An 18321-nucleotide genomic window follows, 5' to 3' on the forward strand; every position below is an offset into this window, starting at 1 on the left:
ACAGTAAAATGTGTATTACTAACTCACCTGGAAACATCTGTGTTCCTTATCTGAAATAATGACCTTACTTTAAACTTTGAATTTTAATAGAATGTATAATTAAAATATTCACTAGTTAATTTTTCTGCATTTTAGTGTTACAGCGTCAGAAATGTGTTGTAGTTAACTGTGCTATTCTTTTTCTAAGTTAACCAGGTGGCCAATAATAACCAAAACTAATAACTAATATAATAATAATGAAAAATAATGATTAAATTATAACTGATGTGCGTAACCAGCACATTTATAAATATCACATTTTTAATACATTCATTTTTTTCGAAGTTAACCAGATACCCAATAATAACTGAAACAATAACTAAAAATAATAATTAAAAGATAACTGATGTGTGTAAACCAGCACATTTACAAATATTACCACCTTTTTAATACATTCATTAACCTTTTGAGTTTGTTTTACTAGCTACTGGATTAAAGAAAACTGAAGCCCACTTGAAAAGCAAAGGGTATGGGGCAAAAAAGTAACAGGGTGTTAGTCCACCACAGGGCAGACTAATAAATATAAGGAAAGTGGGCCTCTTTAGAAATTTCACATCACACAGCATCTGATTAGCGGCGATCAGACATGTTTAACAAAGCTCAAGTGCAGTTAGGACACAGCTCTATATTCCACTATTGTTTTAGAGTTTTAACTGTAGCTCTGAAGTACTTTGACCCCACAAAAATGATTTCATACGAATTATGAGAATGTTAAAATAAACGATCCTTCATTATGAAGAATGTGGCAACAAGTAGTGAAGTGACAGAGTGTCAGTATCAATCCTGCAATCCAGTTGCTTGCCGAAATTCTTGAATTTATTTCAGGCTGCCCTTCACCGGATTACGAGTTTGCTAAATATATTTCTATTTATCTATCCATCTATATTTAGTTGCATACAATCGTAAAAGCAAAATGCATTTTACCTTGTACTTGCCCTCTGTCTTTACCACAAGAACAGTCTTACATCATTCTTGTCAAGTTTAGTAAATTCTTTCTCTACAACTATGTACATCAGAGCTCTTGACTCTTATTACTTTCATTAGACGTTTTAAAGTAGCACAACATTTCCAGAAGGACTGTGTCTCAGTAATAAAAACGAACACATCAGCGGCGTGTGTAAGGCGATCGCGAAAAGTCTGGAGGTCTCGTCAAAGCACGTGGAACATTTAGGACCGGTCTGGCGGTCACCAACAGGTCATCAACAGCACCTGCGCACTGGATTGGACACCTCGCCGATTTCTTTTCCAAGCCGCCTGATGCACCCTAAATCACGCAGAGGTACATTCCACATCGACGTTAAATGCATGAAATCAACCGGCCAAGTTCACTGTCGCGGAACACACTTGATTTTGCCAACGTCACACTTACAATAACACCCACTTACCGTTGCGTCCTTGCAGTGCACTAAAGTTAATCAGAATGGCAGGCTTTGGTGGGCAGGATCGCGTACAGGGACGTCCGGGCAGTTTTACATGTTCATCGTCTTCCCACTAAAGCTCCATCATCAGTGTGTTATTTTACGGGCAGAGGAAACCACCGCGGCCGGGGCTAGGCAACTCCTCTGGGTCATAGCGCGAGTTGATTCCAGTGACAGTATGACGCAAGAGAGTCTCTGAAGTCAAATCCCTCCAGTCATTCGGCAGTAAATTACCGAGCTGGAAGAAGCACATGCCATTGGGCTCTGGAATGGGTAACTGAAACAAAGTTTCAGTAGGCTGCCGTTTTCACCGATTCTTTATCGCCCATGGTAGTGTTAGAGTCTGGGAAATTGGCTAATTGGAAAACTGATTCTAGAAACACAAGTTAACAGAGTTACCACACGAATAAAGTCTTAGTGGAACTAATATGGTTTATGGGGCATAATGGTATACTAGGCAATGAGACTGATGATAAGTTGACTTGAAATACACTGAATAAAGAGCACAAAGATTTAGTATTACCTTTGAGAAAAATGATATTAAAAATGTGCTCATAATGTTAATTACAAATGTGTGACCAATAGTATATGGCAATACAGCTATAAGAGACATTTATATCAATTAAATCCAACAGACAAGGATATGGTTGGATTCAAATCAATCAAGGAGCGAAGTATTAATAGTTCATATTATCAAGCCATCGTTCAGCACTTAATTAATGGACAGATAGTGTCAGTTCTCACTTTGTTTTCTGCTTCTTTAAAGAAATCTGATGGTTTATGTGAACTAATGCATTATTTAGTCATTTGTAAAATCAATACTTGCATTTTACCCAAAACCTTGCCACAGCGCTCTGTACCTGCACTCAGTGAGGAGTGCTATACAAAAATAAACTTAACTGAACTGAATTAAATTGAATAATTGATAGATTTTGGTTAAGGCATTGTGGACTAAATCAGTATTTATATTATACTAGCCGTTCCCTGTGGCTCCGCCCGCGTAGTAGTGACACAGAACAGACTTTCAGAATCAATAAACAAAAAGGTATCGCTAGCTAAGCGGAAGCAAGCTATGCTCCAAAACACAGAGGTAGACCGACTCCCCACTCCTGACGTCACGCTTCCCCTTACCCTTGGCCCACAGCCTCTGTCTCGGATTAACACAAATATATCGCTCCTGCAAGTGAACTATGATTCTCAGCGTGATGACAGAAGTCACAAAATCAACCGGAATGTTCGAGCAAATTCTAGAAAAAAAACCTGATCTAAATCCGTTAAGTAGTTCTCTCGTTCACTAGCTAAGTGAATGTAAGATACGTCCCGTGGCTGGCGCATGAGTGAGGAGGGCCCCGCCCTGCTGTGTCTCCCTCAGATTCACGCAAATAAATCGGTACCGCAAGTGAACTATGATACTTAGCGAGATTAGAGAAGTCGCCAAATCTATCGTAATGTACGAGCAAATTATTGATCTAAATCCGTGAAGTGGTTCTCTACAGACAAACGCTGGATTTTTATATATAGAGAGAGTGAAAAACATACAATGTGGGTGAAAAAAAGAAACATTACAACACTTTATAATACATTTCAAAAGCTTTAGGAATGAACACACGTTATAGATAAATTCAGTCTAAAAGGAAAGCCTTTCATTAAATTTGGTGATATTATCAAGATGGCTGCAATATAATAAATAGTTATTAAGATCATTAATGTCATATTTAAATATTACACGGAAAAAGAATAGTGGGATTGGTCTCGTCCGTTATAGGAGATGGACATCTGAAGCAGAGCAGCGGCTTTATTTTCCCACTTATTCAATATTATTTAGAGGCATCCTGTATTTAATCCGACCAAGGAACTTCCACTACAATATACAAGCATGAGTAACAAGAAGAAAAGTCAGAAAGAACCGGAAAAGAAACTTAAAGCTGCATCAAAGTCTGGACAGACATCTGGCCCGAGTGCAAGGTATGGCCTCTCGGAGACTGACCTGGAACAGGCAGACGAATGCGCAGATTTCCTGGGACCCTGCTCCATTATATCGTCTCCAGTTGAGAGTGAAAATGCGAGAGAAGGTGCAAGTGATACAGGTCGCGATGGATCGCCAATTTCCGGGGTTCATTCGAGACTAGAAAAGGCCCTGCAGGATGTGCTCTCATCTACTCATCGCAATGTAATGTAACAGGAGCTGCATTTCCACTCGCAGAACACAAAATCCGAACTGAAAGAGATGATCGCTACACTGGCCACTGCCATGGCTACGGTCATAAATGAGCTTAAGAAGGATAACAAGAATGAGCTTAAGAAGTCTAACATTGAGCTTAAGAAGGATTCCAAAGACCGGGAAACGCGTCTATTTAAACGTTTTGACGTGAACTTTAAAAGCATGTTGGAGAAATTAGAGGAACACATCGAAGAAAATAGATCCAAACTGACAATACTTGCCGACCAGATTAATGACGTTACAGATCAGCTGGATGACGTTAAGCAGGCATTCACGGCTCCAGTTGAAACAGCGGAACAATTGGCATCTAACGCCGATGAAAAAGCTACAGCTGTGAATTCCGAATGCAAAAAACTCAGAGACAGACTTGCGGCCCTGGAAGATGGGTGCAGAAGAAATAATATAAGAATTGAGGGTATACCTGAGAAACGAGAAAGCTCAAGCCCAGTGAAATTTGCAGTAGAATTACTCTCTAAAATAATTGGAGATGATTTTAAACTCGACATTGAGATAGCAGCTGCTTATCGCATATACAGATCAAGCACCTTTAAACCTATGTCTTTTATTTTCCGCTTCGAGCGATTACAATGTAAGCTTAATGTGATGGCACTTCTCAGGCACAAGCAAGAGATTATATTTGAAAATAATCTTATTCATATTTTCCCTGACTTCTCACCATTAACAGCTGCAAAACGCGCAGCCTACTTTAACATTAAAAAGTTGCTACAGAAAGCCGATATCAAATACAGCCTCTTGTATCCCGCCAAACTGAAAGTGGAAGTTCAAGACCAATATTATGTATTTTCAAGCAAGGAGAAAGCTGAAAAGGAACTAAAGAAGCTGTTTCCAAAACTCTTTTAAAAGTTAATAAGGAGCCGTATTCTGTCAAGGCATGGGAATATCATCTGCTGTCGGATCCACTTTTAAAGAGACTGGTTTTATGATTATACATCCTTTTCTTTACTTGGACATTAGATGTTTATGTCTTAATTATAGTTATAGAAGTGATTGTGGAAGTGTGGAATTAATTAAAGTAGGGTTTGGTTTCTTTTTTTTTTTTTACTACCTTAAAGTAGACTGTTTAACACCATACTCTTGGTTTATTGCTATTTCTACTATTACATTACTATTACTATTACATTACTATTACATTATACTATTACATTAGGATTTACTATGTTTATCCTAGACTACTTTTTAAAATCATTCCCAGGGTTCATTCTTTTATTATCTTAATATCTTAAAATTCCTGAAGATTATTTTAAGCTTAAAGACTGTTAATGATTATATTTTCGGCAGAATTCAGCTGCAATAGATATCTCTTTGTTTTTATTCTCAAACGCCACTGTGGGGTGGGGTTTGTTTTGTTTTGGATGTGCTCTGTCTCTTTGTATGTCAGAGGACCGGGACATCGCGAGGGTGGGATCAAGCCTCATGTGGGGAGGCAAAATGGGGGGGGGGGGGGATAAAGGGGGGAGAGAAAGAGAGCAGGCTATATCTAATCTATTCTTCTAATCCTTATAAATATAAAAGATTAAAACTGCCTCACTACCAGTTAAGACTATAAAATGACATTAAAAACTCAGAATCAATGTATCCATGATGGGACAGTAAACTTTGTGAGCTGGAATGTTAAAGGCCTGAATCATGAATTAATGAGAAAGAAAGTATGCTCTCACCTAACAGGCTTAAACGCTAAAATAGTATTTTTACAGGAGACCCACTTACTAAGCAAGGATCACTTCAGACTACAAAAAGACTGGATTGGCCAAATATTCCATTCTAGCTTTATAAAGAAAACTAGAGGTGTGGGAATTCTCATACACAGAACAGTTCCATTTGTAGCATCAGATGTAGTATCGGACCCTGAAGGGAGATATGTGATGGTCATAGGTAACTTATTTAATAGTAAAATGATTTTGATAAATGTTTATGCACCCAATGTCGATGATAAGGAATTCATGCAAAATCTATTTGCATCCATTCCCAATGTGATCACTCATAAAATTATAATGGCTGGGGACTTTAATTGTGTTTTAAATCCACTCTTAGAAAGAACTCCTGTGACAGAGGGGACAACATCTAACACTGCAAAGACAATTACACAGTTTTTAACTGACCACAACTTATCAGACCCCTGGAGGTTTCTTAACCCAAACTCAAGATCATATTCGTCCTACTCACCAGTGTATCATAACTACTCAAGAATTGATTATTTTTTTTATAGATAATAATTTCCTGCCTACGATTAAATCGTGCAAATACGACACAATTGTTATCTCCGACCATGCCCCTCTAGTCTTGGAGCTAAAATCATTAAGCCCCTCACACTCACCTCGTTGATGGCGTCTTAACCCTCTTCTATTAGCAGACAAGAACTGCACAGAATTTATATCCAAACAAATCAGCTTCTTCCTAGAGACAAACACGCCCACAGAGGTTTCTGCAGGAACACTCTGGGAAACTCTAAACGCCTTCTTAAGAGGACAGATTATTTCATATCTTTCCCACAGAAATAAATTAGAAACCAAGAAACTGTCAGAGCTAAGAAGCGAAATTACTAGAATAGATGAAGAACAAGCCATGCGTCCAAGTGAAGCTCTTCACAGGAAAAAGCAGGCCCTGCATACAGAACTCAACATCTTAACAACTAAAGAAATTGAACAACTTATTTATAAGTCAAGACATCATTACTATGAACACGGAGAGAGAGCTAATAAGCTTTTAGCTCAACAAATTCACAAACAAGAAGTTTGCAAAGCAATACCAGTAATCACCAACACGAATGGAGAAGAAATCATTGACCATAAAAATATAATGCACGCATTTAGAGATTATTATAAATCCTTGTATTCTACTGAGTTCAAAGAAGACAACACACAATCTAATGCATTTCTGGATACATTACAGACACCACAAATAGATGCTTTAAGTGCTGAGGAACTGGATAAACCTCTGACGCTAACAGAATTACTAGATTCTATAAAGTCACATCAAAGCGGGAAATCAGCAGGATCTGATGGTTACCCCATAGAATTTTATAAGAAATTCTCCACTCAGCAAGCTCCCCTCTTATTGGCAACATTTACAGAAGCTAGAGACAACCAAATACTACCTCAAACATTTCGTCAAGCATTAATCACCGTCTTTCCTAAACAAAATAAGGACTTGTTACAATGTGCATCATACAGACCAATTTCACTCCTGAATAATGATGTTAAGATACTCTCAAAAATTCTAGCTAGAAGGATGGAGAAAGTGCTGCCTTCGGTAATATCACAGGATCAAACTGGATTTATTAAAGGCCGACACCTATCTTCCAATCTCCGACGCTTGTTTAATGTTATATATTCACCAGCAAACTCAAACACCCCAGAGATATTACTATCATTAGACGCAGAAAAAGCATTTGATATGATTGAATGGAACTACCTTTTCACTGCATTGGAGAAATTTGAGTTTGGTCCGAATATTTGTGAATGGATCAAACTACTGTATACCAATCCAGAAGCTTCAGTTTGTATTAGCAACATTTGTTCACACTACTTTAAGCTAGAACATGGTACCAGACAAGAATGTCCCTTGTCACCACTGCTGTTTGCAATTACCATTGAACAACTGGCGGTTCACTGTCGAAATTCTTATCAGATAAAGGGGATTATCAGAGAAGGACTGGAACAGAAAATTTCTCTATATGCAGATGATATGGTTTTATATATATCAGACCCAGAAAACACTGTGCCTGCAGTTTTAACAGCACTCATAGAATTTCAAAATATATCTGGTCTTAGAATTAATCTGAATAAAAGTATACTCTTTCCAGTGAATTCACAAGCATATAATACTGGATTGGACACCCTACCTTTTACCATAGCAGATCAGTTTAAATACCTAGGGGTAAATATCACAAGTAAACATAAAGCTCTTTATCAACAAAATTTTGCCGTCTGTATGGAAAAAATTAAGCAAGACTTGCTAGATGGTCAACCCTTCATCTCACTCTAGCCGGAAGAATTAACGTTGTTAAGATGAATATCCTTCCTAAACTTCTTTTCTTATTTCAAAATATTCCAATATACAGTATATCAATAAATCGTTTTTTTAAGCAATTAGATTTAACAATAACCTCATTCATTTGGAACTCAAAACACCCACGTATCCGAAGAGCGACCCTACAAAGACCTCAGGCAGAAGGTGGCATGGCTTTACCTAATTTTCAGTTTTATTACTGGGCAGCAAACATACAAGCCATAAAAACCTAGACACAAAAAAATGAACATACACAGGCTTGGTCCGCAATAGAAGTAAAATCCTGTAGTACTTCTTTATACTCCCTGCTCTGTGCTCCAATAAATGCAAGTTATCGCAAATATACTAATAACCCTATTGTGCTTTACTCACTCAGAATATGGAACCAACTTAGAAAGCATTTTAAGATGGAAAATCTTTTATCCGTGGCACCTCTGCAAGAGAACAACCTCTTTCAACCCTCGCAAACATATCCAGTTTTTAATACCTGGAAAAGTTTTGGGATTAAAATGCTCAGAGATCTTTATATAGACAACATATTTGCATCTTTTGAACAATTACGTTCCAAATTCAACCTCCCAGCTACACATTTCTTTCACTATCTTCAAATTAGAAATTTTGTTAAACAGAAACTGCCCGATTTTCCTCACCTCGTACCCTCCACCATGCTGGAAAAAATACTGCTCAGTTTCGAGGAATTAAACACTATTTCCACATTATATTAAATCTTATTAGAGTCCCTACCTTTCAAAGACCCAAGAGGACATTGGGAAGAAGATCTCTTAATCAATATATCAGAAAAGGAGTGGAAGGTAGCAAAGTAGAGAATTCACTCGAGCTCCATATGCGCAAAGCATAGAATTATTCAACTAAAAATTATATATCGAGCTCATCTGTCTCGCTTAAAACTGTCCAAAATGTTTCCAGGGCAAGATCCAACCTGCGAACGCTGCAACCAAGCTCCTGCCTCACTGGGTCACATGCTTTGGGCCTGCACCAAACTAACATCATTTTGGACCAAAATTTTTAAGTGTCTTTCAGACAGCCTTGGGGTCACAATCCCTCCTAACCCACTAACAGCTGTGTTCGGTGTTCTTCCAGGCGGACTTGAAGTGGAGAAGGACAAGCAAACAGTGATTGCATTCACTTTTGGCACGCAGACTTATTCTGTTAAATTGGAAGAATCCTAACCCTCCTCTGATAAGTCAGTGGGAAACCGATGTTTTATATTATTTGAAATTGGAAAAAATCAAATTCTCTGTTAGAGGATCTGTACAGAATTTTTTTAAAACCTGGCAGGATCTAATCAATATTATTTTAGAATAAGAGAAATAACTATTACCGCATTTAATTCCCTTCTCCATTTTTTATTTACCTATATATATTTCTTCCCTTTCTTTTGTTTATTGTTGCCTTATTAAAAAGCCTTAAGCAATTCTCCTTTGGCTAAGCTCTCCTTCTCAGGGGTGGGGTTTGATTTGTCTTCAATTTCTTTTTTGTTATAAATTGATCTATTTGTATGGAATGATTACAATAAAATTAATAAATAAAATTTCAAAAAAAAAAAAGAATGGTTTTTAAGAAGAGAAGATTTAGAAAGGACAGCACAGGAAGGAGTAAGGTCTTTTACTCAGAAGGTAGTAGAAATATATCATATGAAGAGATACCAGCCTACCATACAACTGATAAAGAAGAAGAAGAAGAAGAGGAGGAAGCCAATTCTATTATGATTGCCAGGGCTGTGGAATTGGAAGCAATTATTGGGTAACTGGAGTCGGAGTCCGTAGAAATGTACTGACCCGAAATCGTCTTTTCTCGGTTCCAGACAACACTGGTATTTGGTGTGTATTTAAGAAGACAATGAGGACCTGTAAGGTGTTTGTTTTTTTTCAAATTACACACTCTGATGTTCATGTCCTCTTATGTAGTTGCCTGTCTTGGCCTTCTCCTTTTTCTATCCTGGTCAGATCTAGTTCTCCCTCTTCTCTCAAGACAGTAATAGATACCTTTGTTTGAAATCCAGATGGCAATCGGTTATTTGGATTAACCTTCATTCTGCAAAGAAAAAAACAACAACACAACAATAGACTGTGATGTCCCTTGAGAAAACTGTTTAATTTTGTCCATTTCTGAACCCAGAACTGACCTTCAGGAATGACAGTAATCCACAATTAGCCTTTAAAATGACTGATTAAGGACAAGCTAAGGGAGTTGACCATTACGACACTGAAGGAATGGCTGGTGAAAATGGGGTTTGCAGCCATATGTGAATAATGAATTACAAAATCAGTATTTTCAAGCAGTAATAACCATTAGAGACACTTGTAGTGCCTTGGCTATATTTTTAATTCATTTTAATGGTATCTTGATAAAAAAGGTATCAACTTCTATCAAAAACATGAACATTTTTAGGTGACAACAAACTTTTAACTGGAGTTGGTGGTTACATAGATTAAGGAGTTGGAGCTGGAGTTGGTTTGAATTGAATACGCAGAAGGCAGGCCTGGTCCAGACCTGTAGAATGGCATGCAAAGATTTGGGCACCTTTGCTTAAAATGTCTGTTACTGTGAATAGTTAAGTGAGCAGAAGATGAACTGATCACCAGTAGCCATAAAGTTAAAGATTAAAAGATTACAGTTTATTTCCATCATTCACAGGTTCAAAATGACAAAAAAAATGAAAACAGCCTGAAGCAAAGGTTTGGGCACCCAACATGGTCAGTACTTAGTAACAACCTCTTTGTCAAGTATCTCAGCTTGTAAAGGCTTTTTGTAGCCAGCTTACTCGGGGTATTTTCTTTCATTTATCTTTGTAAAAGGCTTCTACTTCTGAAAGATTCCTGGGCAGTCTTGTATGCGCTGTTCTTTTGAGACCTATATACAGATTTTAAATGATGTTTGGGGTGGGAGACTGTGACGGTCATGGTCAAACCATCAGCTTGTGCCTCTTGAGGTATTTCACTGCACATTTTCGGGTGTGTTTCGGATCATTATCTTGTTGTTGGACCCATCCTCTTTTTAACTTCAACCTTTTAACAGATGGTGTGATGTTTGCTTCCACAACTTGCTGTTATTTATTTGAATCCATTCGTCCCTCTACCAACGACATGTTCCCTTTGCCACTGGCTGCAACACAAGCCCAAAGGCCTGATCGATCCACCGCCATACTTAACATTGGAGATGTGTTCTTTTCCTGAAATTCTGCACACTTTTTTCTCCAAACACACCTTTGCAAATGTGGGCAAAAAGTTCTATTTTGACTCCATTAGTCCACAGGACTCGTTTCCAAAATGCATCAGGCTTGTTTCGGTGTTCATTTGCAAATGTCACGTGCTGAGTTTTGTAGCTAGGATGCAGGAAAGGTTTTATTCTGTTGACTCTGCCTTGAAGGTCATATTTGTTCAGGTGTCGCTGCACAGTAGAACTGAGCCACCACCACTCCAGAATCTGCTAAATCTTCCTGAAGGTCTTTTGCAATCAAACAGGGGCTTTTATTTGCCTTTCTAGCATTCCAATGAGCAGATCTTTCAGAAAGTTTTCTTGGTCTTCCAGACCTCAACTTGACCTCTGCCATTCCTGTTAATTGCTATTTCCTAACAACATTACAAACTGAGGAAACAGCTATCTGAAAATGCTTTGCTGTCTTCTTGTAGACATCTCCTGCTTTTTTAGCATCGATTATCGAGTGCTTGGCAGCTGCTTAGAGGAGCCCATGGATACTGATTGTTGAGTGAGGAGTCAGAGAATTTATACAGCTTTGCAATTTGCATCGCCTGGAGTTTCCTAACGATGGCTCTGAATAATCCATAGCCCGAATGAAGGTTTGAGACACACCTTGGGAAAAGTTACCCGAGACCTCAAATATCTTGGTTTGGCCAAACTTTTGTATGGTGCTCCTTTCCTTCTTTCACTTTACAGTTGTACAAAATAAAAACAATACACTAATCTTGCACAAAAGAAATGTGTCATCTTTACCTTTATGCCTTTTGGTGATCAGTTCATCTTCTGCTCACCTAACTATTCACAGTAACAGACATTTTATGCAAGGGGGCCCAGACATTTGCATGTTGCTGGTCAACATCACATAGCAGGTCACATTCACACACACACCCGAGGACTAATTCCATCCGATAATCTGCTAAAGGATATAAATTGAGTAATCCTGCATGCCAAAGGAAGAACATGCAAACTCAGTACGACATAATCAGACTAGCAATCAAACTAAGGCCTGAGAAGCTGTGAGACAGGCCTAGAATCATATACTAAAATAAAAAAATACAAAATTTAGTTTAGATTTACTTACCAAACTAATTGTGTCTTTAAGCCCTCATTCTTCTTTGCTTTGCCATAGTCAGTCCCATTACGCACTGCTTTACTGAAAGTCTTGTTCATCATGTGTGCATTCTTAGAACAGCTGAAATACAAAACTGATTTTAAAACAACAGGTCTATTACTGTGGAAGTTATATTTTTCATTTATTTTACTGATGTAATTTTTAAGATTATTATTCTGCTATTCAAATAAAAATTTTGCATTCTTCCATGTTCGAAACTCAGAATTCAGTTAAGGGGTGTGAGCACATTCATGCAGAGAGACACTTCTAAAATGATTAGCATCTGAGTTTACACAACATGTTACAGATCTGCTTCCTGCACAGCCAAAGAAGACAACAGAAATTTCACATTTTAATTTGATTAAGAAATATCAGTGCTTCTAGGAAGAAAAACCAAACCTTCTTAGTAATCCAAAACATTCATTTTGTGCATCTTCTTTGGTGGAGAGACAGGCCTATTCTGGATGTGTCACACCCATGAAAAGAGCCAACCCAGGATGGGTCGCCAGTTCAAATATAACACCCACTCAAACTATCGCAGCCAATTAAGAGTCCACAAGTAGTCAAACGTACATCTTTGGGAGAAAACTGAAACGCGCATTTAAAAACGCATGTGGACTTGGGGAGAACGTGCAAACTGAACTGTGGAGGCAGCGAGAGTCGGAAAAACTGAATCTATGAGCTGTGAGGCAGCAGAGCAGCTCGACCTACTGTGCTACTGTCTAAAGAAGAGGTTTTTCATTAAATGAATTGTATAAGAAAGTCATTTTAATTACAGTACGTAACATTCATTGATTAATTTCATAAATAATGTACCTCAATATGTTAATATCTTTCCCACAAGGTAAAGGTATTGTTGCACCAGAAAACATTTTAATCAAATGATTTAAGGCTTTATGATAAAGAATCGAATCTTTAAGTTCTTCTTGAATGTTGCATATCTTCTAACGTCATTTTTATTCAGCAACCCAATTACTTCATTTTCAAGGTACAAGGTTCAAGTAGCTATGAATTTAAGACAAAAGGCAACTCTGGAAAGGAAACTAGTATTGTCAAATATTATCTTTTGAACTAAACTATTATTCAAAGGAGTGGTCTAGTAGTTGTTAGCTAGGGTGGCAGACTGTAAATCATGAATGCATTTATAGATTAACTAGATGCAGTACCTTATCTAGCCAGAACTTCAATCGCACAAACATGGAAATGACTTGCCAGCACACTTGTAAGTTAGAAAGTGTTTTGGATAAAAAATATTACACATATAAGCTATAATCAATACTGTACACCCGGCCTATTCAAATGGCGGCCCGCAGGCCACATGAGGCTCAGAAGGAACCTCCAAATGGCCCAGCCGGTGGTTCAACCAGAAACACAGAGAAAAAACGTCAGCCACTGACACTCAAACAAAGAACAAACAATAAAGGCTGCAATTGATGATAACATGCAAAAAGTTAGAAATTTTCTTTAAAACTCAGTCAAATTAAGCACTGATTGCTTTGTGGGATTACATAACAAGTTTTTTGTAGAATATAAAACTAATTATTCACCTGCTGTTAAAATTCTTTGATTTTGGATGTTCTGTGTTTGTAATTTTAAACTATCAACCATGATATTGTGTGGTACACCTGCGCAGCTGGCATAATGGAAGTGCCACTGCCTCACAATAAGGAGATCATGGGTTCGTGTCTCAGGTCCTTCCTGCGTGGAGTTTACAAAGCGTGTTGAGTAGTGCGTAAAGCACTATATAAAGGTAAAGAATTATTATTATATTATTTATCAATTTCAAATTTTAAAAATAGTTTTTTCACCAAATAAACAAAACATGTAGCTCTATGACTCTCATCCACTATATACCTTCACAGTATGTCAAACTTGATCCAAACACAATATATGTGTACCGCTACCATTTTGCTTACAAAAAAGGCACTGTTGATCACACATGGTGATTTAAAATGAACCCGTGGTCCCTCAGTGTGCAGGGACGTTGTATTCGTGTGTGTCAGCTACTGCCATCACTTGTTATGGGTTTGTGCACCGACAGGAATCGCACCCAAAGGTCAGATTGCTTTGATAGTACTTTTGTATGCTATTAAATGCATCTTATGATGTGTCAGGGTCATATATGACCAAAATATTTATTGTTTTCAAAAGGTAAACAAATGGTATTGCTAATACTGTGCATTATTTAGTTTTTATGCACTTTGAGATGTGCCTAGGTCAGATATGACCAAAATAATAATTTTTTTTATTTGAAAAGTGGAATAAAAGTATTGCCACTACCTCAGATTCTGTTCAGTTATATCTTTGTTATTGTTTTTTATTTACTTTTTGATGTGCCTGTGTCAGATGTGACCAAATTTAAAAAGGAAACAATGCATAAGATTTTACTTGGTTTTCAAGTAAAGAAAAGGTCCAGAGAAAAGCGACTAGGCCGATTCCAGGGCTACAGGAATTAAAGATTAAAACAGCTGAGCCTTTACAGTTTAAGCAAAAGAAGATTAAGAGGTGACATGATTGAAGTGTTTAAAATTATGAAGGGAATTAGTACAGTGGATCGAGACTGTGACTTTAAAATGAGTTCATCAAGAACACAAAGATACAGTTGGAAACTTGATAAGGGTAAATTTCTCACAAACATTAGGAAGTTTTTCTTTACACAAAGAACGATAGACACTTGGAATAAGTGACCAAGTAGTGTAGTAGACAGTAAGACTTTAGGGACTTTCAAAACTCGACTTGATGTTTTTTTGGAAGAAAGAAGTGGATAGGACTGGCGAGCTTTGTTGGGCTGAATGGCCTGTTCTTGTCTGTAGTGTTCTAATGTTCAATATATTAATTTGTGTTGGTTTCAAATTTGTTATTACCTGCTGCTTACCAGTCGCCGAAAATGTCTGGCCCAGCTAAACTTCTTGGTTTGAAAATCTGGCCCAACTGAATTGGTACTTGAGTACATCCTGTTCAGTAGCCTAAAGAGTGACATTTTAGCATTCTGTATAACAAATGTTTAATGGAAACACTTGGATAAAAATTATTATACCTATAGTGTAATATACAATCAAAACTGTACACCTTATTCAGGGGCCTAAAACATTTTAAACATTTTAACACAGTGTTCTGGTCATTCTATAAGTGAAATACTGCATATGTAACACTTGACACATACTTTAAATCCCTGAAAATCAAATCACTTATTCTAAACATTTTTGACAGTCTACTGGGTAAAAACTGTAAATACAGCAATGACATTTTTAGTTATATTTAATTATATCTTTTTTTTTCACATATGCTACAAAATGTAGTTTGAGACACCCTTATGTGGAGTTTTATCATGTTGTACAGCCTTTTGGATTTTATCACTGCTGTATGTAAATTTTGTAAAATGTGGCACTTTTTATTTTACACTTTTTGTACAACTCACTTCATATTTTGAAGACATTTTGCTGAATATGTGCTTCCAATATAGTATATTGCATTCTATATTTTGTATTAAAATTTCATTACATATTTTTCTTCACATATACTACATGCACTAAGCCACTGGCTCTCAGTGTTTTGGACTGAAGACCATTTTGTCAAAGTCAAAGATATGAAGGACCAGCTATAGCCAAATTCCACTGGCATAAATTCCACTTTACAATTATCATTCTTTTTGTTGCACTTGCAAAGTAAACATCGACACACGAATGCAGATAGTACTTTAGTAAGTCTGAAAAGGGCTCCTTATCAGAAAGGACCTCCTTAATTTAAGTGTTGATATTATTCCTGCTGTTATACCCTTGGAATGTGACCTAAAAAAAACAAACAGCAGGAACAAAACTGTGTTAGACTCCTACTGCTCCTCACTCCCTTTCCAAGCTAACTCTTGTGTACCATGCCGGCTCAGAGCACTGATTTGGAATGGGAAGAAGTAGCGCAGAATTCAAAGATGTTATCATCTGCAAGAAAGTCAGACAGGGTGTTCTGTGGACAGTGTCTTAGATCTTTTTCTGTTTCATGTGGTCATATCAGTGAGATGGTTTTTCTAAAAAAGATGACTACGTCAGCCCTGGGACCACCTGGACCACACTTTAAGAAACACGGCTTTAAGACACCCATATGGTAGACTTTTTCCAGCACACTAGAGAATCATGTCCTATTATTATTTTTTAAAAATGTGAGTTAAGACTTCTTGTGGTTTCTGCAGCTCATTTAGGGGTTCTCCTTTGATGGAGAATGAAGAACACTAAAATATTGAAAACAAGCATTCATTACATTTACTTAATCTGATGTTTTAAACAAAGCACCTTACAGATCGCAATATATTACAATAGTTCAATCATTCTAAAACTGGAGAATTTGCCATTTAAGTGACTCGTTTAGCATATCACACAGAAAATCACTGATAAGGACTAATCCAGCAGCCTTACCACTCCTTACCCATGACAAGAACCTGACATTCTTTAAAATATTTTGGCTTTAAGATATACATCAATCTACTTTTTAAACCTTTTCGGGTCAATTCTGGCTCAATACTATTTCTTCAGCCATGAATTAAGTCTTGGGTGTCGAACTCCGGTCCTCAGGGGCCGCAGTGGCTGCAGGCTTTCATTCTAACCATCTTCTTAATTAGTGACCATTTTTTTCTGATAATTAACTTCTTCCGCCTTAGTTTTAATTAGCTTGACTCAGGTCTCTTAGTTATTTCTTTTTCCTTAATTAGCAGCCAAACAATAAGGAGACACGAAACATACTGCCACATGACCAGCTCACCTGTGCCTGTCACACAATATCTGAACATAAAGAAAGGTGAACTTCTCAGTGAGGTTGATCTCTCAGATCTTCTTCTTCTTCTTTCGGCTGCTCCAGTTAGGGGTTGCCACAGCGGATCATCTTCTTCCATATCTTTCTGTCCTCTGCATCTTGCTCTGTTACACCCATTATCTGCATGTCTTCTCTCACCACATCCATAAACCTTCGCTTAGGCCTTCCTCTTTTCCTCTTCCGTGGCAGCTCTATCCTTAGCATCCTTCTCCCAATATACCCAGCATCTCTCCTCTGCACATGTCCAAACCAGTGCAATCTCGCCTCTCTGACTTTGTCTCCCAACTGTCCAACTTGAGCTGACCCTCTAATGTCCTCATTTCTAATCCTGTCCATCCTCGTCACACCCAATGCAAATCTTAGCATCTTTAACTCTGCTACCTCCAGCTCTGTCTCCTGCTTTCTGGTCAATGCCACCGTCTCCAACCCATATAACATAGCTGGTCTCACTACTGTTCTGTAGACCTTCCCTTTCACAAATTACTCCTGACACTCTTCTCCACCCATTCCACCCTGCCTGCACTCTCTTCCTCACCTCTCTCAGATCACCAAAACATTTTGACTGTGTTTTTAGAAAATCAATAGTTCTGGAAATGTCTGCTGTGGCAGAATGAGAGCGGTAACAAGCTGTGGAATTAAATAACAGGTTTAAACACCAGCAAGAATTGGCTTCTCATTAAGAAACTGCTTACAGTGAAATTGGCTGGAGTTTGACATTCCAATTTAGCTGGTTATCTGTTGGCTTGTTTCACATCTCATTTCTGTTTGGCTGTCATTTATTGAAGAAAGAATCAATTCAGAGGACTGAATCGTTAAAAACAGGGCTATTCAAGTGAAAGGAAAAGAAGTTAATTAGCAATGAAACCTAGTCACTGATTAGGAAAAGGGTTAGAATAAAAACCTGCAGCCACTGCTGCCCTCCTGGCTTGGAGTTCGACACCCGTGAATGAAGTGCTAATTCTAGTTTTAGGGTCATGGAGCATATACTGTAACATCAGCATCACGTACATTGTATTCTGTAACCACTTTGGTTTTATGTATATCAAACTTAACATTTAGTCCTTTTTGCGTTGGTTTGGACATGAACATTGGAGAGATGCTGAGTATATTGGGAAAAGGATGTTAAAGATTGATCTACCAGGTAAGAGGAAAAGAGGAAGACCTAAGAAAAGGTTTATGGATGTGGTGAGAGGGGACATGCAGGTGTTGGGTGTGACAGAGCAAAATGTAGAGGACAGAAGGATATGAAAAAAGATGATCTGCTGTGGCGACCACTAACGGGAGCACCCGAAAGAAGAAGAAAAAGAGAACTTTTGGGCCCCAGTTTTTGACTCTATTTCATGTGCCCTTCAGGAAGAAATATATTTACATTAATATTGCTTACTATTTGACTGACACCTTTATCCATAAGAACAAAAGAAATCTGACAAACGAGAGGAGACCATTAAGTCCATCAAGCTATTTAGCTAATAGCTAAGCTG

General features: G+C 37.7%; 1 protein-coding gene across 3 annotated transcripts in view; it reads right to left on the reverse strand.

Moving 5' to 3' along the window:
* The window catches only part of slc25a15a (solute carrier family 25 member 15a), a 61416-nt gene that overhangs the window by 42156 nt on the left and 939 nt on the right, over nucleotides 1-18321 (reverse strand). For 2 of the 3 annotated variants that reach the window (XR_003715925.2, XM_028799254.2), the window contains exon 2: nucleotides 12011-12121. The gene's annotated coding sequence lies outside the window, so the exon portion shown is untranslated. Of the gene's footprint in view, nucleotides 1-1424; nucleotides 1591-12010; nucleotides 12122-18321 lie in introns of those variants that run through there. The other variant, XM_028799256.2, reaches the window with a different exon arrangement.

This window comes from Erpetoichthys calabaricus, chromosome 4 (assembly GCF_900747795.2).
Source record: "Erpetoichthys calabaricus chromosome 4, fErpCal1.3, whole genome shotgun sequence".
In the NCBI taxonomy this organism is placed as follows: Eukaryota; Metazoa; Chordata; class Cladistia; order Polypteriformes; family Polypteridae; genus Erpetoichthys; species Erpetoichthys calabaricus.